At 40.6% G+C, this 23,931-nt stretch overlaps 1 long non-coding RNA gene across 1 annotated transcript; it reads right to left on the bottom strand.

The window, feature by feature from the left end:
* Window positions 1-13,670: 13,670 nt before the first annotated feature.
* LOC137556875 (uncharacterized) lies at window positions 13,671-22,502 on the bottom strand. The gene is made up of 3 exons (XR_011029503.1): window positions 22,427-22,502; window positions 16,293-16,424; window positions 13,671-14,134 (listed from the first exon to the last, which is right to left on the bottom strand). It is a non-coding gene; the product is annotated as an uncharacterized lncRNA (long non-coding RNA).
* Between the last annotated feature and the right edge of the window lie 1,429 nt (window positions 22,503-23,931).

Raw genomic sequence — 23,931 nt, 5'->3', positions numbered from 1 at the left:
TTAAAATGAGGAAGTACAATTATTGCCACCAGGTAAAAAAATATGTGAACAGAAATGTGATTATACCCATAGGTGATGGGTGTGTTGGGTGGATGAACAGCAGGCTGTGAATTCCATTAACTGGGGAGAGGAAAAGAAAAAAGTAACACAAGGAGTGCCAATATAATGTAGTCTTTGGGCAATGAACAATAAAGATACTACTTACAAAACCAGGTTGCTAGACAGGCAACCACATTATCAGGCATGTGGAGAATGCCATGTCCACACAGTTCTGTAGAGGATAACTCCTTGGAAGTTGGCAGTCGTCGTTCTCTCCAAAACCAACAAACAAATACTGCAGATAGATCACAGGGGTGCACCCCTTAACTAGGGAGAGCTACTTGGAAAGGTGGGAGAAGTCACTCAAAAATGTATTATAAAATGTAAAAAAACATTCAAATCGTAATGAATGTTCTTACCGCAGACAAGGTATAGAGTATCTTTATTGGGACACTAAAAAGACAACACATTTTAAACCACTTCTTCAGGTCCAGGTCAATAATCACAGTGTCTGTGTTCAGATCACCACAGACTTGGAGTTCCTCTATAGTTTATAGAAAACTGGCTGAGGGACAGAAGGTAAATAGTAGTATTAAAAGGATCACATTCAAAGAGGAAAACTGTTTGCAGAGGGGTCCAACATGGTTCATTACTGGGTCCAGTTATTTACAATATATTTATTAATGACCTTTAATGAAACTAAGCATTTCTTCTTTGCTCTAAAACATTATTTACAGCGTATTATATACTACCAGCATTTTTTTTTTACTAGAACAGCATTCAAAGGGTTAAACACAGGACAGAAAAGCTTAATGCCGGAAAAGCTGGACGCATACGAACTGGAGATAATGTTAATCTGCATTTAATTGTATCAAGTGAGGAATGTAAACAAACACTTCTCTGACACTGCAGACTCTCCTGAACACAGACAGACAGTCAGAAAGCATTTGTGCTTATATTTCAGGATGAAAAAAAAACAGTTATGAGTAAAATGCAAAGTCAGCTCTCAGAGCAAAAAAGTGTACTTTGGGAACTTGTAATTTCTAAATGAATAGTAATACTTATACACAAAAGCAAATGTGATAACCGTATGGCATATAAAAAGTAGGAAAACATGTTTTTATTGAATAGTATGCCAGGGTTTTATACCGCTTCAAGCTGGAATAGAAAGTAATTTATTTGCTGATCATAGAATAATATCTTTTAACCTCCTTGCCGGTTTTCCCGACCTGAACTCGGGGTAAAAAAAAGAAGCTGTTAGCGGTGATCCCGAGCTCAGGTCGGGGTAGGCATTGCAGAGCTTTACCTGTCAGTTGTGGAGTCCCGCGCGCGATCGCGCTGTGCAACAGGACTCCAGACGGCAGTGTGGGGTCTTTCCCTGGCCGCCGGGATCCCCATGTCCCCGCTATTCTTCCGGGGACCCGGCGGCCAATCGGAGCAGCGGAGCGGCGGTGGCGGCGTGACGTCATCGGGGGCGGGGCTAATATTTGAAACGAACTTCTCTATATCAGAGAAATATAGAGAAGTTCGTTTATATGTATATTAGCGCCATCTTGTGGTCAAAATGATAACTGCAGCGCTAGAGCCCAGGAAGGTAAATTTTTTATTCTGCTGCAGATCTCCCTGCCAGAATGATTTTTTTCAGGTTTTAGGGTCTGAATGAAAAAATTGCACCTCTTTTAGACCCTAAAATCTGGAAAGAATCAGACCAGCAAGGAGGTTAAATCAGCAAGATGAGGGACATGCAAGTGACATACTGCAGAACATAGAAATCCTCTTGAGAAAGGCCAATGCTAGTTGGCCAAAACGCGTAGAGGTTGCGTTTCTAATAGTGGCAATTTGCAATTCAGGCCTGGGACTGGGCAAGCCGTGGGTGCGCACAGCGGCTGCCGTGTAACAAAGTCCCAAAGTTCCTGTAAGGTGATGTCACCAATTCAGCAGCCGGGAGAGCCCAGCCGGGGGCGGAAGTACAGTGAACAATCCGCTGTGTCTGCCGGGCGGAAGTGACGCAGGCAGTACGAAGGAGCCGGGTGGGTGGAAGTGCTCGGAGTTTGCCGCCATACCACACACGGAGTATAGTGTGGTACGAGTGTACGGGGCAGCCAAGAGGAGAGTTTGGCTCTATTTGAGGAAAGACCCTCCTTGGTGTATCCATTCTGAACATAAGGACACGTGAGTATTACCCTGGATGGGGGATAACGCGGATCATAATGTTGTTACTGTAGAGACTTAGGAACAGTATAAATATATGAGAATATTGTTATAGTCCTTTTCTTTCAAGACCAAGAGGACTCTCTATTTATTGCTTTTTATCATAGTTTGTATATTTTTTGTCATTTTTTAATTTTTTATGCAAAATGTTTTATGCCAAACGTTTTTGTGAGATATTGAAGGGCCCTTCAAATTGGATGTACATGTGGGGTTTGGATGAATGAGTGGATTGGTGGTATTGTGGGTAATTGAACCCTTTATGAATTTGAATAAATTTGAATAAATTTAGAGTCATTAGAGCACGTGTTGGAAAACCTTTTATACTGCAGAATGATCTGGACAGCCTGACACATCAGCAGGAAAATGGCAGATGAAATTTGATGTTGATAAATAAAAGGTCTTTGATCTCAGACATGGCAATGGCATAGCACCATATAGTGTAAATGGGATAAAGCTGGATACATCACATTTTGAGCCAGACTTGGGAAAACTGGTTGATATTAAGTTAGGCAATCATATTCAATGCCAGGTAGCCAACCCAGATAACTATATGTTACTATGTTTTACCAGGCTGATGCCGAACAACAAGGGCTGATTGATTTTGAAATACTGTATTCATCAGCTAAATGGCATTTCTTTCCATGTACTCTGTCCTGTTGTCCTGCACTGTTATCAAAAAGTATGTGGTCTATAATATTCTCATACATATGTATATTGACAGCCCATAAGCTAAGTAACTTATTCTCTAATCAGTCAGTAACAGTAACAGAAGCGCTTTTTAAAGATGTACTTTAGTCAAAATAACATAATGAATATATACTTTTTACAATATTCATATATACATTTAGTTAGTGTTTGCTCATTGTAAAATCTTTCCCCTATCTGATTTACGTTCTAAAATTTATCACAGATGGCAACATGTTTAGTACTAACAATTGATCTCTGCACAATGTTCATTTACTGGGAGTTCTACAGCCAGTATAAAAAATCTCCAGTCTACCAGAATGCTCTAAGTAGACTGTGGGGTATTCTACATAATAAATAGCCAAGGCTAATCCTCAGTGGGAGGGCGGAGCTACATACCATTATACAACAAGGTATATAGGAAGTGTTTCTGATGTTGAAACCAGAATATTTAATATAAAAGTGGGTATCCTTAATAGTTTACTGCATGCTACTATATGTTGCTACAGTTCCAGTTTAATAAATTGCACCCAACAGGTGATAAAAATAATGAAAAAAATATCTGTTGTAATATCACAAAAATATTTTTGTTGAGCAAGATGAGCAAAAAGGGCATTTTTCCATTTGTGAATTTCTAGATATAATGTGAAGCTGAACGAGCTTGTAACTGTGTACAATTTGTAAGCTCTGTTTAGTTAGCTTCATGTGGAAGAACAGCATGTTTCAGCAGATCTGTATAGATTGAACAGCTGCACAGCATTTATTTATCATCACATAAACATGGCTCTGTGCCTGCTTACAGCATTGAGATGTGTCAGATTAAATACCATGGAAGAAAGAGAAGGGACTGTCTGAGTTGTCACTGCAACACTGATACATTTTATAATAATTGTTATGCTCTGGAATGTGACTGACAGTGCAAATTATAAAGCGATTTCAAGTGGTGTGCGAACATTAAATGTGTTGCAGAAACAATTTCTTACTTTAACCTGCCAAACGAACGAAATTACATGACATTTCCAAATTGCCCTGGGACCACCATAAACAGATGTAGTGCATTCCAAATTTACTTCTGAAGTCTTCTTTGCAGTGTGGAATGTTTTAAACAACTCTAGCTTCTGGATGTAATAACAGATATTAAATTGTAAGAATAACTGTCTTGATATACTGCTAATGGTCCTCATACACAGTAGGCTGAAATCTAAGGACGTCATGCAAAGGGAATGATTATTTAACTATTGTAGGTGTATGTTAGATCTAATGACAACTGACAGGCAGCTTTGTTTATTGCTATTCGTTGGAGAGAGGAATCTATAAAGCTACATACTCACCTTGTGGTGCAGGAAGATGGATCCAGCGACGTCTCCCTAAAGCTATGTACCCACCTGGTGATTTTCCAGATGGTTTTCATGATGAACTGCGATTTCTACACGACATCGCCAGGTGGCTTAGCATCACACTAATGACTACCGACCAACGCGTTGGATCTTTAAGATCTCCAATGACACCGCGCAAAGCACCGTGATCACTGGAAGTCTTGCTCACACTGCAGTGTACGTCGCGTGACCGCACAATTAACCCGCCGAGAGGAAGAGGCGTCGCTGATGACTGTCGTCAAGGGGACGTCGCAGGAGCCATGAGGCGCTGAGTACGCAGCTTGACATCGAGCACTCCCGAATCTATTTCCGACCATGACGTCACGCAATTGCACACAACAGGCATGGATGACACTTCAAGCAATCACAGTGCTTTGCGTGGGAGTCGTCAGGTGATCTTAAAGATCTGATCCGCGCTTGATGGTTGTTTTTGCCATTCGACGTTAAATGATGTTCATGTGATCATGTGCCAGTTCCCACATTGCGAGATTGTGAGATTGCGGAAACAACCGCTTTTCACTCAAAAAATTGCTGGTCATTGGGAAAATCACCGGAAAAATCACGAGGTGGGTACGGGCTTTTAAGTATCAAAACTTTTGCTTTTGGATATTCATCCGTGTGTGTAGTATCTAATGATGTATGATAAACCATCCTCAGTTCATGAGCACTAAGTAGGAAGGGAATCCATCCAGCTATAGAGTTCCAAGGGTGCATGACTTGAGTGTTTGGCTACCACTAATAATAATAATTATTATTATTACAATTCCAGCAAAAAAAGTCAGCTCACCACTTCATGGATTAATAGGTTTACATTTAATCAACCATCTGTTTCAGTGAATATTCTGTATCTGTACCTAGAAAAAAAGGGATTCTCTGGAGCCCTAAAACAATTGTCAGCTGAAATATATGGATGATTAAATGTCAACCTTTTAATCTAAGAGGGGGTATGCTGACTTTCTTGCTGAAAGTTCATAAAGTTCATACAGAGAATAGAAGACAACCCCCCCCCCCCCCCCAGCAACAATAAGTTTTTTTTTTTAGCCTGCCAGCATGGTGTTTTTTCCCCTCAACAATACTAGCACACAAGGTCCAAATATGGCTGCACTCTGCAGAGGGGTGTTGCTGTCCCCTCTTTGGCAGACCACCTTTATGCAATGTCATGGATCTGGGGTTCATCCTCACCTCAAGATCCAGGAGGTGGAGATCACTAACACCATGCATGTAATAGTATGGCCTGGGGGGGTTACTTGAATCTGAAATATCAAAGTACCCACATATGCTTTTCTTCTCCCAGGTGCAATTTGTATAAGTATACTATCTTACCTACTGTATATCCACATAGGGTTAAAAATAAACTCGCAGCGTCCTTTGAAAAATATTTTAATGTTTTTAATTAACAATAAATTTGTATCTTTTAATCAGTTTAATCATGTTTTCCACAGAAATAGCAATATTGTCTGTAGAAACTTTTCCATACCCACAGACATCTGACACCATTGCAACTTGCCAGTAAACTCAATTTAAACTCAGTTTATTGACTATAGAAAGCTGTCATATAAGGAATAATATCATGGACACAGCTAATAGATCTCCCTGATCCAAACAACTAAATTAGGACTAGGTTTAGCAAAAGCAGGAGGTTTTATCATGAATATGTTACAAATGTCTAATGAGCTAAACACCAAAATCCAAACCAATTTTGGGTTTAAGACCATGTTTCCTCCCTAAAACTTCAAAATCAATTTTGACAAATACTACTTCTTAAAAAAGTGACATGTTCCTACAAGTGACATTGGTATCCATTTGGTAGAAATTCAGTTGGACAGTGGTAAACAGCATCCAAAATTGGACTTTGCCAATTTTACTCATATCTAACAGCCAGCATAACACTTTCTGAGTATAAGTATTGTGTTTATTTAATATGCTAACCACATTAGCTCACTTAAGTATATAATAATCTATTACTTAACACACTGGCCCATAGCCTACTAACTTTTCTCCTAAGATTTCTCCAAGGAGAGCTCCCAGCATTCAAGAAAATATTGTAAATAAGCTTTTTATTACTTTTTTTTTTTTGCAATTTTTTAATTGCTAAGTACTGAAAGTTATTTTTTAGATGCAATGAAAAATTATCTCCTGGGAGAAAACCCAAGAGAAAAAAAAGTTCATTTGCTAAGAGCCAAGGGGCCATATCCAATTCACTTTTTCACCTGAGTTTTCTCCTAGAATTTTTCATCTTCGATTTTAAGTAACTTTTTAGCATTTTGCAATGGAAAAAGTACCAAAATGTATGTGAAAAAGTACTATCACAATTATTTTGAGTATTTGTTTGCTTGCTGGTGCTTTAAAATGCATTTTATGTACAATTTGTGAAAAAGTGAATTGCATATGGGGCATTGTCTTCTGCTAGGAAAACTGTATTTTCCGAGTCAGTGTGGAATTTGTCTTGCTGAGAAACATTAGCATTCATCAAACTACAAAATGTATACGTAACATACATTCTCTTACATTCCCATCAAGGTGCATTGCTAGGTAATGAAGGTCTGTCTCACAGGAGTATTGTGGGGCATTAATGTCATCTGACCACATAGACAGAGAGTTAGGAAACGTGCATGGCATATATTACCAGGAGGAAAATGCAAGCTCAAGCCAAGAACAAAATGAATATCATTGCCCTTATTGTGGCTAAGGGGTAGTAACAATAATTATAATAATAATAGCAGTTCCATGTCTGACCCACAGCCAGGACATGATCTATTTGTATTTTGTGAATTTTATCCATGTTGAATTTCTTTTAGATACTCTGCTTTAACCCACAAATACATTTATAAAAGTACATTCATTTTGTCAATTAACTTTACTAAAATGGCCCTAAAGTGTTGAAGTAAAATTAGATTGTGAGTTATTTTAAGGAATAGTTAGTGATATATTCAATGTCCTCTCTAATGCGCTCCAAATCAAGTCAGTACTATATAAATGTGATAATAAAATAATATTAATATGTGTAACTATTTTTTTTCCTCCAAGACTTCTTTATGGTTTGGTACAATAGTGGGTTGAGACAGATTTTTTGTTGTTGTCCTGGTCCACTTTGGCCCTCCATGAAACCAGTGCTCATTCCTGTCATTTCATGTGTTGCAAAATGACCTTGTATATAACCATGATATTCTAAGAAGTCATGTGATGTCGTCGATATGACATATCGAATGCGTCATGGAGTTACGAACGCCAGTTTCTTCGCAAACCAACCAAACTGACATTTGTTGGTTTAAAATCCACTTTTTTTCTCGTACTCTCTGGCTGCTAACAAACCCTGGCTCTTTGGTAGCTTCTAATTGCAGCTCTTCTCACATCTGTGTTAAAGCGGTTCCCCAGCATCCCTGGAAAGGTTATAGCTCATCCATCAGAGATTAGATGGACAGAAGCTAATAAACCGCCCCTTCCCCCAGACTGGTAGGAACCGATCACAGCAGGGGGTTCTCTCAGGATTACCTCAGTTGAAGGATCAAAGAGAATCCATCTCCCAGCTGACCTTTCTGTGATCTCACAAATATGAAATCCAACTTTTGTCATAAAGATGACTTTCCAAATAGGCAACAGCCTTTAGAAACGCTTATTATGAAATTCGGAACAAACCACACGATTGAATGTTTTCGAATTAAAGGTAAGCCCTGCCAAAGCAGAGGTATGCATTTTGGGGTCACTGTTCACTCTTATCCCCCCAAGTTTGATATCATTGTTATCGTTAAATTCGGATCGACCTGAAAATGTTATTAGATTTAACATAACCTGTATGGTTTGAAGATTAGCACACCTATTATGACTCAGATATATTTTTGTGTTCATGCGAGGGGTGGGCAGATCTCTTGTTCCACAGAGGTGTGTGATCCACGCCCCCTAACCCCTCCTTGCTGGAGTGGGGTCATAACCACAGAGAGCCCAGAAAGCTCTGGGTCCTTTACCTTTAATCTGATGCCTAGTAACATCCTGGCAGCCTGCAAGGACACGGGCCAAAACCTCCATCTTGGAACTATTTCTAACAAAGGCCTTTTGGCCGCATGGAAACCACCATTTTGGACTTTCGCCAAAGACTTGCGATTGCCGCATGGACTACCAATAACGGTATTTGAACTGTATATTAAGACATTCTGTTTCTTTTCATCTCTACTCTCTATCAAACTGTTCTAAAGTAAGCTGTGTGTATGTAGTTTAGAAATAAACTAACGATTTTTATCGTTTAGTCTTGTGCCTTTTCTGGTCATCTGATTGCTGCTATAACGAATCTGCCCTCTGAAGAGTCAGTCCTACTACCGCATTGTTTTATTATTTGCTTATAACTTGTTGATTTGCTAGCTAGGTTGTAAATAACCATTTATTCCTTCTAGGATTAGCTAGTATCCGATTTCCTTTGCGAAATCAATAACTTTAGTTTTCTCGATTGGAGACAACCGAGATTGCATCATATATGGACCCAGTAACCTTTCTTTAACGCCGCATTGCTCACAGTCTTTAAGCCTTCGGAAGTGACTATACCCCGAAAGGTGACTGGAGCATGTCGAACGTGATTGGGCTGGCTACCGTATTATGATAGCGTTGGAGACTGTCTGCTCCATACAACCAGACAGTGGTGGCAGTGTATTTACCTGATTTCCAGCACAAAATCGATATTTTTAGTTTACCGATTGTATATACAATCAGAATTGTACATGTATGGGCACCTCCAACCGATCTTAACTGTTTACTACGCACACAGTGAATTTGCCTCCAGCAGTCTCTAGTGCATGAGACCTGCATGGCAACAGTGGCCTAGTAATATGGGATTGGTGGATGTTTGTCCCATTACATATTGTCGGCAGCTGCGCGACCAATCTTTATGATCAGTCTGTTCCCGTACTTCCTGTGTATGCTAACGGGAGCAGATTAGACGGGATTGGCACGCTCTGTCGCCTTTTCTTTCTGCCCTCTGACGATCCAGCAACCAGTCTCGTTGTCCGTCTGCGCCCGTACTTCCTGCGTACACTAACGGGAGAAGATCTCGACGGGATCGAGGGGCAACATTTTAAATAGTGCTCAGATGGCAGAAAGTCTATTCTTTTTGCACAGACTACACCTTTTTCCAGGATGTTCCAGCTGTGCTTCAAACTAAAGGCCTGCATTGGTCTAATTTTTCAGACTCGCACCCGACTCGCACCCGAAGCACCACTACTTACACCTGACCCGCAACCCACTTTCTGGTGAATCTGGTACCCGCACCCGCAGACCCACTACCCGCACCTGACCCGCAACCCGATTAAATCAAAACGGGTACCCGAACCCACCTGCATTTTGCGTAGCCAGCGGGTACCCGTGGGTACCCAAACTGATGCCCTGTGTGGGTTTAATTTTTCAGACCCGCACCCGCAGCCCCATCCTGCAACCCACTTTCTGGTGAATCTGGGACCCAAGCCCGACTCACACCCGCAGACCTACTATCTAACCCGCAACCTAATTAAAATCAAAACGGGTACCCGAACCCAAACCGCATTTTGGGTAACCCGCGGGTACTCAACCCGATGCAACCCTCTACTTTAAACACTTCCTCCTCATCCTGCCTGTCTCTGTGGCCTTCCATACCTTCATTACATGTTGCCTAATACACCTGATCATCTTCCTATTTCTCATCACTACTGAACTCAGTTAGTGCCTGGAGATGAGATCTAGTAAGTGCATACTATGCCATGGGATGCTCCCTCTGGTTGGTTTCCTCCACATCCACCTCTCTCTGAAAAAGAATTGTTGTTCTTATGTGTTACAAACTAGGATGGCTTCCAGACGTTGCTATTTATGTACTTATTTATTTATTTCATCAATGGTAATACAAAAGGAATAACAGACCAACAGAACTAGTTTATTTTAAACACTTGCTATACTGGAAAAACAGAAAAGATCTTCAGACAATATGTTAGTAGGGCTAGTACTATATATACTTATGTTTATCTCATCAAGTCAGTTCAGGTACCCTTTTAAGTCCAAATTCAGAAGAAAATATTTGTCATTTGGAAAGAGTGCAAAGATGTTAGAGCCTCTTTGGGGGTTTACTGTTGTCTGTATTCCTGGCAAACACATTTTCTCTCTCCTGCTTCTGTGATCTCAGTGGCATTAAAATTTAATATCTGATAACCAGAGGTTCTGGAAATAGGAAATGAAGGGCAGAAATAAAAACACAATGCCTGTTAGAGCTGGGATTTAAAAAAAAAAATCAGTTTTAGAAGAAAAAAAATACTGCTATAAAACTATATTACTGTAGTGACACAAAGTGGCATAAACAACATAATAAGCACTTGACTATGCAGAGTGATTTGGCAAACTAAAGATTTTGTCCTCTGGATGCATTTACTTTGTGGCAGAACTGTAGGGTAAATGTTGTTTGCATTTATTGTCAATGCCTTTCCTTTACACAAAATAAAACTGCATTATTTTTCTAACCTCTATTCACAAATGCTGCCGGCATAGCCATAAGAGCCTGCAATTGTCACACTTATTTATCCTTATGTTTAAAATACAACATCATGGCTTTTTTTATTACAGACTATAAAATAAGACTGGATAAGACTGGGAATACAGTCTCATACTGTGAATAATCCTGGTTCTGCCAGTGAAGAGAATCAGTTGAGGTGCAGTATTGATCCTCTTGCAGAGTGTAAATGCTGTTAGCTTCAAAACACTCAGCTGGGGATTTTGTGATTCAAGTCATTCAGCTGCAGAAGATCTGCCAAGCAAGTTCTTAGCATTCAGCACCTTACTACACTGATGCTAGGCTTGCTTATAAAAATGTCTCAGTTGGAAGCAGTAAAAATAATTTTTGCATATGGAAAGTTGGCCTTCTGAAACCCATATGTTTGCTCATGGCTAAACTGAATGGCTTTTATTTTTTTCAAATGACATTTAACTATATCCTATACTACATGAAAATCACAGGAAAACAATGCAAATATGCATTTTGACAGGATAGATTTAGTGTGTCATGATGTACTGCACGATAATGACATTTAAATTGTTGGTTTTCCTGGCTCTCTGGCTACTGATAAATTATCTTGGTGGGTGCTCCTGGCTCATTCATCACTTTTGTTTGTTTGTTTTTCTTTTATCTTCTAATCACAGTGGCAAATAGAATCCAATCTCAGGAGTAGGCTAAACATTTAGGCAACGTTCACAGTGGTACAATGCTATGTAGTCTGTAAAAACAGGATGGCACTGCAACAGAGGGAGAAAAGTTGCATTGTTTGTTATGTGTGCAACACAAACGGTGAAGTATACAGTACGTAGGAGGTATGTTTCAATGCAACTGTTAATGCACTATTTATACAGTACTGCACTGAATGCATTGTGTTACTTCAACAGATCTTGCCTTACTGCACTGATAATGCTTCAGTATGAATGTACCATTACATTATAAGCGCATTGCATCAGCAATGCGATTGTATTGTCCTGTCGCAATGCACCACAAAATGTTACTGTCTAACCTACCTTAGGCATATTAGCTAGAACAGGATTGGGGGAATCTTTGGTTTTTTTAATCAGCTGCACTATTGACCTTTGCAGGTACGTCACTGACTGATGGTAAAATAGTTATAACTACCATTATACATGATTAGGTCCTTACTTGCTAGGGTTAAATGATGGTGGAAAGCCCAAGTGTTTCAGCAAACTTGGACTGGATTTTTAAAATAATTCTGTTTTATTTGGTGGAAAACGTTTTCAACTCTCACTTGGGTTTTTTCAGACCATAAGGAGGATTGGGTGAAGATAAGTGAAATAGCAGTCATGTGATTGCTGTCTTCTGAACAGCATGTCAATGAACAATTTTTGTAATAATGTATATTCTCAATCTTGAGTATAGATCGGCTCCCTAAATTTGACCCTCTTAAGCTGGAATTTTAATAACTCAAGTATATAAGATTTTAATGACTCAAGTATAAGTCTATCCAGCAGTTGATGGCTGCACTTGGGGGCCAGGAGGAGTTAACAGCTGTACTTGGGGACCAGGAAGGGTGCATATTAGTATGCTATAGGTGAGTTGGGCACAGGGTGAGCCAAATGACGGTTCTCCCTGATGCTGCAAAACTCCCCGGGGACGTTATATACTATCCTTCCCTCCAAGTCATTGAAAATGGAGAGAGGTGTAATTTGAGGTCCAGTGATCGTCGGAGCCCCAAATTATTCTTATGTGCCCGCGCAACATAACATTGCTGCTATAGAATGGACCAAAACCACCTGCTTTGACCAGGAGGGTTTAATGGCTCCAGTGAATAAGGTATTGCAGTCTTTAAATCCTCCTGGTTCCCAAGTGTAGCCAATGACTCCTTCAGGTCCCCAAATGCAGTCATTAAACCTCTTGGTACCCAAATACAGACATTATCCACCCCTTCCCCCTTAGTGAGCAGTGCATCCGCCAGCCAGTATCCCCCCAGCTAATCAGTGCAGCCAGTCCCTGTCCCCCTGCCTACACCCTCAGTAATCTGTGTGGTCAATATCTGTCCCCATAGCCCTCTCCTGTAATGAGTGAAGCCAGTATCTATCCATGTCCCCCCTCCCAAGGTAATCACTGTGGCCAGAACCAGCCCCTCCCCATTAAATTAGCCAGTATGCATCCATCACCCCTCTCCCCCCACCACAAATGATAATCAGTGAATCAGTGCAACCAAGATCTGTCTCCTCCTCACCCCCTCTCATTGGTAGTCAGTGTGAATAGTATCTGTCCCTCTGCTCCCCCCCCCTTCTGGTAATTGGAATAAATTAGATTGGCCAATATCTGCCCCCACCCCATTAACTAATGTGGCTAGTTATGCTTTACCCCCTGCTTGTTGATTATTGTGTCTAATTTTTACCCCCATCCCCTTCAGGCCCATCCAATGGGGGGAAAGTCTCTCCCTATCCATGCAATGTGATTTAATGCAGAGCAAGATGCAGTGGAAGCCTCAGACCTACATTATTCCAGCGCTAGGTCCTCTCATCTATTCCTCACTCATGTCGGCCTGCATGCATGTGGTGTGACATGCATCAGGAGCTGGAGGTACACTGATACACGCAGACAGTCACAAGTGAGGAACAGAAGAGAGGACCTGGTGCTTGAATAGGCCTATGGCTTCTATTGCAGCTGCATTAAAAGCAGAGAGAGAGGCAAACCCCTCAACCTCGATCCCGGCTCAAAGACAAAAAATGTAGGTCTGACTCGAGTAGAAGTCGACCTCTATACTTTCCTTTTGCCAAACATAAGTCATGCCTAAATGTTTCATCTTATAGCTGAGGATGTACAGTAAAATTAAGTTTTAATATATTTCAAAGCAAGTTTCACCAAGATTTAACCATGGGTGTGTTTAATGAAACTGCAACAAGATAAATTCTAATTTACTAGGCTTCCAGCAATCTTGGTTATGCTCTGATATGACAATCTTCAAAAATGTAGTAGAGTATGGGATCAAGCACCATATTATAATATAGACCTCGTCATTTATGCCATAAAATTCACATGCGTGAAAGGGCCTCACTCTCTCCTGGATATTTTCCTGTCTCTCTGGAAGGTCTTTCACAGTCTCTTTCTTGTATACGATCTCTTCTCAACACCCATTGTCTGTGGGAGTACCTAAAGACTCTGTACTTGGCCTCCTCCTCTTTTCCATCTAGTTGCATGGTCTTGGCAGCTTAAACAACTCATTTGGTTTTAAATACCACTTATATGCAGATGATACACAACGGTATGTCTCGGCCCCAGACTTTAATTCTCTTCTCACATGTCTGCTTGATTTCTTGTCTGCTATGTCATCTTGAACTCTCACGTCTAAAAACTTAATATGAGTAAAACAGAACTAATCATTTTTCAAGATGGTCTACTCACCCCCATCACCCAGTAACTCTCTCTACTGAATAATAATTCTACAGCCCTACCTAGTGTCTCCACCCCCTCTCCTTAGATTTTAAGTCTTTGGCCGTGTCCTCACTTTCCTAATGTATTTTACATCAAAGGTGCTCCTTTGACAACTTTATACTGAAATTACTGGACCTACCTAACCAGCCCCAAATCCCATGATCATGTATATTTTACCCTGTTTGCCTTTTATAACTTTGCCCTATGTTGTTTAACCTTATTACACTACGTCTGCCATCCATTGTACCATTGTATGTATTTATTGTTCAGCACTCTGTAATATGCTGATGCTTTAGAAATACAATATAATACATAATAATAATCACTAGAGCACCAACAGAATACAATCTTTGATCAAGAAAATGAATGCCTTAACTTTTTGGGCCTATTTCTGGCCCACCGTGAAGACCCACTGTGGTGCCATTCCTTTGACTGTAATGCCTTTTGATCTGTTTTTACAGTCTTACAAATTAAATAGGCACTGCAATGACATATAGAAGAACTAAATTATCTAGGGTACCCAATTTTATGTTAATTATCCTGGTTTCAGCAACAGAAACACTTCCTGTGTAGCCTAGGCTATTTAGTTATGCAGTCTTCTGCCCCAGAGCATTCTGGGAGACCAATTGTTGTTTGCAGTGCATTCAGCAGCGATGCACTTTGCCAGTGGTAAAAATGTCACCACTTGGGATAAATTTAAGTAAAGCTGCTGGTATCAGAGTGACTATGGCTGCAGTGCTGTAGTCTGTGGCTATGTACCAGTAATTAGGGTGACTGCAATAGCCAGACCCTGAATTACCAGGAATTTCAGCGTCAGCAGGGTGAGGCATCATTCTGCTCACCCTGTGCCAAAAGCAATTAAGTTATATTCAGTAAAGTTTCTCTTTGACCGGCTTTAGTCATTTTAGGGGCAGATAGTGACATAGACAACTTGGTGTTAATCGATTTTGTTCAATATTGACGCATCATAATAATAATGCTCAAAATTATGAGCTGAGTCACAGCAGCTATAGGCAAAAGAGATTAGACAATTGATAAAAACATCAACAACAACAAAATAAAGAAAAAAAAAAGATAAGAATGAAAAACAAGAAAATTAAGTACATTTTCTATGTCATGACAATGGCTTTCTCAAGTGCAGGGCCCAAGGCATAATGGCACTGTACTCCTGCCCCACAGTAAAAGTGGCATCTGCAGGGTTCATCTCAAAGGAATTCACAATCTCCAATGGCACCCGACAAGGATGTCCCCTACCCCCCTTATCTTCAGATTTATAATGGAAACATTAGCAGTCGCCATCTAATCAAACTCTAAAATTAAAGGAATTCCAGTGAATGTTTACCCACGTAAAATTGGCCTATTTGCCTATGACACTGCACTAGCAGTTACTGATCCCTTAATTTCACTACCTCCACTCATAGAAACCTTAAATAATGTATCCAATTCCTCTTATTATAAAATCAACAAATCAAAGTCATTTATATTAGGTTAGGTGCATATATCCAAATTAATAGATTTAAAGGGGCGCTGCTAAAATGTTGGAAATGCAACTAGTTATTTATACTAATATAGATAAACTTGTATTTAATATACAAAGGGTAGTGTCAAGGGTAATAGGTGATCAGAAGTGATAGGTAATCAGGGCTAACTATATTCTTCAACCTTTATCTCACGCAAATAACTTCTATGTGCTGCCAGGGCCAGATTTCTGGAAAGGCCAGAAGGCCACGGCCTAGGGCGATAAAATTAGATAAGATAAGAAGGGCGGCATGATTTGGAGAGAGAAGAGGTCAAATGTCAAAGTAAATCATCTCTTCTGGTCCCGCAGTGTAGCCAACCAGCGCCCTGCTCTGCACTAATAGCTGAATTCCAGAGTTCCCCAAACCCTGCATCTCTCTCTCTCACTTCTTGATGTGTTATAACAATCATTCTTCTGTTGATGGACATGCAAGTGGATGTGAGAAATAAAAGGGATTTACATTACAAAGCAGATAGAACTAAGTTCCGCTGAGTTTTAATGCAGGCATTCACAAACATCACTGAGCTCTGCTAGTTTCTTTTACAACTTTGACACTGACCCCAGCAGTTGTTAATTAATGTATCTAATCCTAATTTATGGCTGTTTTTCTTAGCTAGCAGTGGTCTCTTCTTCCGTAGTTAACTCTTTCCTGACTCATTTTCTGTCCTCCAGCTCCTACCATCTGTGAGACCTGCAAGAATAAAAAGGCTGTTTTTTTCCCTTTCATTGCTAAAATGTCATTTTAAAGGACACCTGAGCAGTGGTGCTCATCCAATATTCGGGTATCTGAACTACCCAGATAATCCAAACTTTTTCCACTATCCGAACTTTGAATAGCAATTCGGATATTTTTTAAAATCTGAATAGCACTATTCGAGCAAACTCTGATTTCCCATCTGAGAGAGAGAGAATTTTTTTTTTGAGGGGGGATTTTAAGTCCCCACATCATTAAAAAAATGATGCTCCATGTCTCATTTACCCTAAAAAAGTTTTAAAGGCAATTTAAAACCCACTTTCTACCCAGATATCCGAATATGGGCGGATATCTGGGATACTGGGTTTGGATATCCGATTCGGGTTCCAAAATTTCAAACTCGGATATCCAATTCGGATCGGATATCTAGGTATCCGGATCCGAATTCAATCCGGATTTTGAAAAGGGGTATCCGAGCAGCACTGCACCTGAACTGTTACTACCTCTATGCTAGTGTGTATGGTTTGGCATCCTTCTGCTTTCCTGTAGCAGTAGGGCATTGTACCCTCTTAGCCATCAACGAAAGCAGAGAGTTTTGAATCAGGGTGATACCATTTATTGGCTTAAAAGAAAAAGAGTAAGCTTTCTGCTAATAAGCCTTCTTCAGACTTTGTACCCGTATACTATCAATATGTTAGAGAACACCGACATATGTACATTCAACATTCAAAAGAGATGCATAGATTTTTCAGCAAATATAAATAAATGTCATTCAGATGCTTTAAAGTGGAGCTGAACTCTTGCACAGGACAGAAGGAAAAAATAGAAATGTACCATGTATGTATTTTGAGAGCCTATCTAATTCCCCCTCCTCTGTGTCACAAGTTGTAATTTGATCTCTACACTGTGTCACCCGACTGCCACAACATCTAAGCTCATTTGAAAGCACAGGATGTTAAAAATATGTCTGCTTCCATAAAAGCAGGAAGTAGACACACTGCAGATTTATTGCAGGATTTGTATCAGCTGTAACAAAGAAATGTTTTTATTTAAAGGTTATGTTGTTGTGTATCTTTTAGAGCAGAGAGGAAGTTCTGAGTTCAGGTCCACTATAATTACAACAGAACATCCAAAGTGAGTCTTGACAGGATGTTTGCTACTTACCTGTTCTCTGTTTTGGATGAGCTTCTCTCCATTGCACTGCCCTGCCACCTGTTTGTGGCTCTGACTGCAGCCAGTCTCACAGAGGACAAAGAAGCAGCGCATGCTCTGGCTCCCTGTAATTTCTTTTTCTCCTGAGTTTTCTCCTAGGTGTTATTTTCACAACTTGTCATAAAATACATTTTGAGCCACCAGCAAGCAAGAAAATACTCAAAATAAATTTGATAGTACTTTTTCACCATCCTTTGGGTATTTTTTCAATTGTAAAGTGCTAAAAATTTAGTTTGAAGAGAAGATGAAAATTATCTCCTAGGAGATAACTCAGGTGAAAAAAGGAATTGCATATGGGCCTTGGTGTTTCTTTACCAGTTTCACAGCATCATAACTTTGTTTTTATTACCAAAGCATCATTTTTACGTGCATTTTTACCTAAGCTCCACCCATCAAAGAAAAAAAGCCCAGGTTTGTTTTCCCCTGATGCTGTGCAGAGCATGATGGGATTTCCTATGTTGTTATTCACGTTGCCTAGCAACTGGGAGAGGTGCTCAGGACACAGGACAGTTGGAACTGTGTCTCATGCTCCCTGTCACCTCCTTTCAACCAAAAAGATGGCTGTCATCATGAAATCAAACATTTGCATGTTCTTTTAAAACAGGGTGGGTAAGAAATTATATTATCTATCTATTTTAATTAACATAACTAATGTAACTTAATGACAGTATGTTTGTTTAGGCTGAAGTTCCTCTTTAACTGCTGTTCAATAATGTTATATATCCTTGGCAATAAAAATAATGTTTAAAAAAAACAAAAACAAAACATAACATATTTGTAAATGCTAATCTCCTGTGTATAGATAGAGTGTGTATGAATTTTCTGTGTTCTATATTTGTTCACTCTGTAAGGTAAGCTGCATTTTCATCCACCGCTTACAAATTGCCATTGAGACCTCTTCACGGAATAGCATGTGTCTTTATTCTCTGCTTAGCTTCTATAACAATAAATATTGGCTCTGGTCTAGTTTACATCCACACCAGAAATTCATTGTGTTCACCAGTCACGGACTGATCAATTTTTGCAGCTGCTTCAGATTCCCTCTGAATAGCTACAAACAATTGCTGTGTACAACTGGTGGAATGATATGAATGTATTTTCACAGAGCACAATTGTATGTAATAAGTAGATTGTGCACTGTGCTCTTGTGTTTGATGCGTATTATTAGTAAAAAGGAAAAGGTCAGCTGGATGTGTTCTACAGATTGATGAAATATAGATGTGTTCCTAGCAGCGGGGAAAATGGAGAGATTCAGTGAAAAGAACATTGCTTTTAATTTGAGTGATGGTTGTTAAAGCTTGAGTTGTGGCTGAGCCTGATTTATTATTATACCCCTTCCCCCACACCTCTAGGCTAAGCTCACACAGGCAATCTTTTACAGCAGCAAAACTGCCAATAGCTGCAGAAAGCATTCGGCTGTATTTTCCCAGCACACACTGATCCCATTGGTCATTTTGATTAAAATGATTTCCAGCCAACTCAAAACCTTTCTAATGAAGTTATTATAATGTAATACAATATGTTCTGTTACCAGAGATCTGTTGGTAAAAGACTGTTGAAAACAGGAAGTTCAGCTGTATTCAGTATCATTTGACTGAGCATTTGCCCATTATTACAATGGGAGCTAGTGAGCGTTTGCTAGATGGATGTAATGCAAATTCTAATGTATGCAAATGTAGAAAAATGGGTGGAAGTGGGATTAACTGTTTGTGGCCAGCAATGCAGCTTTATAAAAGCTATACGTACTGCTCATCTCCTCGTCCTGTCTGCAGTGAGTCTTGTAAAAACAAAAAAGGAAATCTAGAGCCCACAATAGCGTAGTATGTTAATGTCAAGTTGCATAGACTAAAGTCAATGTGAATGAATACTCACAAGGAATGGTCACTACTAAGGCAACCGCTGGATAGGCAAGTGGGAGATTACACCCGACCGAACTCGGGTTAAGAAGTTGCTCTCTGTAGATCAGAAAATGGGGGTACATCCCTCAACCAAGGGTGGCCAAACTTATAGTTAATAGGACAAAACAAAGGCACCAGGAAAAATAAAATACACTAAAAACAGTTTAATAATGGGAGGTAGGTTTGGACTTACCACCCCCTTGAAGACTCAAATTGTCTAATTCAGGCAAATGTTATTGCATACTCCACAAACAGTGTGACACATTTCACAGGTATTTCACCCACTTCTTCAGGGACTTAACAGGCGTAACTGATTACAAGCTCTTAGCAGGCATGAACGCCTCAGGGGTGCCCAATAGGTTGATCGTGATCTACCGGTGGATCGCGACCACCTATTTAGTAGTTCGCGGCCTCTTGGCCGCGTCCCATCACATTTTGTGGCCGGCATTAAATTCTGCTGCCGGCCGCTGGCCAATACGAAGCGGGGAGGAGAGAGGAGGCGCGGCTGAAGAGGCAAGAACCGCCCCGGTTCTGCCATGACGCAACGTCATGGCTGGGGGCGGCACCGGGCACAGCACATACTTGCACACACGCACGCATGCACGCCTCATTCAATCACGCTGCCAGCCAGAGCGCTCTGGGAGGGGAGACCAGACATCGCCGCTGGAGGAAGGTAAGTGATTAAGCACCCGTGCACCCATCCCTACCTACCTATGCCAAAAGCATCCATCCCTACCTACCTATGCCAAAGGCACCCATCCCTACCTACCTATGCTAAAAGCACCCATCACTACCTACCTATGCTAAAAGCACCCATCACTACCTACCTATGCCAAAAGCACCCATCACTACCTACCTATGCCAAAAGCACCCATCACTACCTACCTATGCTAAAAGCACCCATCCCCACCTACCTATGCTAAAAGCACCCATTCCTACCTACCTATGCCAAAAGCACCCATCCCTACCTACCTATGCTAAAAGCACCCATCACTACCTACCTATGCTAAAAGTACCCATCCCTACCTACCTATGCCAAAAGCACCCATCACTACCTACCTATGCTAAAAGCACCTATCCCCACCTACCTATGCTAAAGGGACCTATCCCCACCTACCTATGCTAAAGAGACCTATCCCTACCTACCTATGCTAAAGGGACCTATCCCCACCTACCTATGCTAAAGGGACCTATCCCCACCTACCTATGCTAAAGGGACCTATCCCCACCTACCTATGCTAAAGGGACCTATCCCCACCTACCTATGCTAAAGGGACCTATCTCTACCTACCTATGCTAAAGGCATCTATCCCTACCTACCTATGCCAAAGGCACCTGTACTCAGCTACCTATGCTGAAGGGACCTGTACTTAGCTACCTATACTGGAGGCACTTGTACCTGGGGGGGGGGGGGGGGAGGGTCTGCAACACTTTAGATGTTGGTAGCTCTCCTGGACTTGGCAAATTTTAAAGTAGCTTGCGAGCCGAAAAAGTGTGGGCACCCCTGCCTTATGCGCATGATCCACCTGCAACTATAGGTGGGATACATCTGGTGAGCGACTAGTGTGTGGTGATTGGGACTGTCACCAACACGAAGTGTTATCACATAAGCACTGTGGAGTAGTGTTGCACATTGCTGTATTTATTTTAAACAGTATTACCCTATGTGGAGATCATTTCCAGCTCCTGGCAGTTGATCGGTGCCCTCGCCGCAGCTTCTCTCCCTCCCGGCGTCCAGCGGTGAAGAAGCCGACCTCGCCAGATTGGCTTCCAGGCCGGCTTCTGTGCGCTCCACGGTTGGGGGGGTCACGTGGTGCAGGGATGACATCGGGTCTCTACTGCGCAGGCACAGAACTACTGCGCCTGCGCATTAGATGACCAGATGACGTCACTTACACCACGTGACCTGCGCCGTGGAGCGCACATGAAGCCGACCCGGAAGCCGACCTCAGCTTCTTGACCGCTGGATGCCGGGAGGGAGCTGTGGCAAGGGCACCGATCGGCTGCCAGGAGCTGGAAGAAGCCCCAGGTAAGTGCAGTTTGTTTTTATAACATGCGCGGATCTTCCCTTTAAGATCCACCTGGAAGCTGAGGTGGCTTTTATCTGGTGAGCGTATAGAGAGAAAGGAAGTGGGTTTACAGGAGAGAGGAACGTATTGTTTCACAAACACACAGGCACGGAGGTGGGGTGCTATAGGCAATCTGCAGACTGAACGTTATCACCCTACGTGGAGTCTCTTTATAGGTACTTTCAGGTCACGGAAAGGGCAGCAGTAATTATTGGATTATTTGAACTTTGGACTTTTCTGCAGCGATCCCGGTAACGAGTGGATTGTGAACAGGCTTTTGGGGACTTTTTATGCAGCTGTATACCTTGAAATCTAAGGCAATGTTCACAGTGGGATATTGCATTGTGTTCCCTGTATAACCTGAATGCAATAAAACGAAAAAGTAGTACCGCATGGTACAGCCGCAATGTGTCAGGTACAGTGAAGCATACAGTCAATGGGAATTATGCTTCACTTCTACTGTTAATGAACCCATTTACCAGTAACGCACCTAATGCAGTGCGTTACCATACCCCAACCCATTAAACCAAAACTCACCCACTGAACAGTAATCTACATTATAAAGCGTTTTTTATACTGCACCACAACAAACCACTGTGAACAAGGCCAAATATTTGTTTAGTATTTTTGAAGTCTAGAAGCTAAATAGGATGTGTTTTGGGATCTCTAAGTGCATATTAAAACTTAGGGTAGGATACATTCTTTAAAGAGGAACTGTCGTGAAAATCTTAACATTTAAAACACATACAAATAAGAAGTACATTTCTCCCAGTGTAAAATGAGCCATAAATTACTTTTCTCCTATGTTCCTGTCACTTACAATAAGAAGTTATCATTATCGACAGATTTTGGACTAGCCGATCTTCACATAGGGTGTTCTCAGGGTTTTCTTTATTTTTAAAATCACTTAGTGAATGGCAGTTGCTCCGTCCAACTGCCAAAACAGTGTAAAACAAGCAGCATCTTTGTATAAATCTTTTTCAGGGAATGTCTTTATAAAGAATAAAGGCCATGCTGAGAATCCCCTATGGAGAGATGGACTAGGCCAAAACCTGTCGGTAATGTCAGATTTCTACTACCTACTGTAAGTGACAGCAACATAAGAGAGAAGTAATCTATGTTTCATTTTACTCTGGGTGAAATGTACTTATTTGTATGAGTTTTAAATTTTAAGATTTTCGTGACAGTTCCTCTTTAAGTTAAAATAACTAGAAACATATCCTAATATTGGGGCTCAGTGCTGGTATAACCATATATTAACACTTAAAGCATACTCCTCGTTTATGCTATATTTTGATAGCACTTTTAATACTCCACTATCACATTTGCATTGTAGGCTTCCTATAATCCTTTTACGAAAAGGGTCTGTGTGCAAAGGCATTTATTTATTTATTCTAGTCCGCACTTTGGAATTACTTTAAAGTAATCTTAAATACAGAGTTTGAATATTGAAGGAGATAGCATGGAGCACTGTCCGCCTATTATTGAAATGCATTCAGAGTTCCATTTAGCCTACAAACACTGACTCTTTTGCATTTTGAGTAAATTTCCTAATGTTTTGAACCGGAGACCAATAAGATGTGAATGGCTTGAATGTATTTGTGTTGCCATCCACGCACACAAGCTCCAGAATACTTATGTTCTATTTTTACCTTTTCAATCTCTCATCCTAACATTTCCACTACCTTTTTTATACACCCCTTTGGATACATTGGCCTCAATTCACTAAGATCATGCTAGAGATAATAAGGCAAGAGAAAACTTACCTCCACACGTGAGAGAGTTATCTTACTTCTTCATTCCTTAAGTTACCTCTCCTGTAGTTAATTTACCTCCTCTGTAGTTAATTTACCTCCTCTGTAGTTAATTTACCTCCTCTGTAGTTATTTTCACATGCAGCTAATTAACAGCTTGTCTTTAACTCTGGAGTTATTTTAAGGATTGGAGAGTTAATTTAAAGACAGAAGAGTTAACTTTAGGCTTGCCTGAATTAAAATGTTTCCTGAATACTACATGCCTTATCACCATGGTAACAACTCTAGAAGAGTTATTAAAGACAGGAGATAAGCTTAGTGAATTGAGGCCTTTGTCTATTAACGGAAAAATATATAAAAGGCAGCTGACTCTTGGGTGCATGTAGGAATACCTTTATTATAGAAAAGCCAAAGTCTATATCAAAATATCAACCTGATAAAACCACATATATGTTATAAAAACAATGTAATACCCCAAGAAACTTAACCACCCCTAAAAACCCTTATAGGAGGCCATTGCGCTGACACCCTGAACTGCACAAAAAAGAGCTTATAGAGGCTGCAGTCCAAG

Source organism: Hyperolius riggenbachi, chromosome 1 (assembly GCF_040937935.1).
Source record: "Hyperolius riggenbachi isolate aHypRig1 chromosome 1, aHypRig1.pri, whole genome shotgun sequence".
NCBI lineage: Eukaryota > Metazoa > Chordata > Amphibia > Anura > Hyperoliidae > Hyperolius > Hyperolius riggenbachi.
Note: the sequence above shows the minus strand (reverse complement) of the source record. Positions and strands in the feature narration are given on the sequence as shown.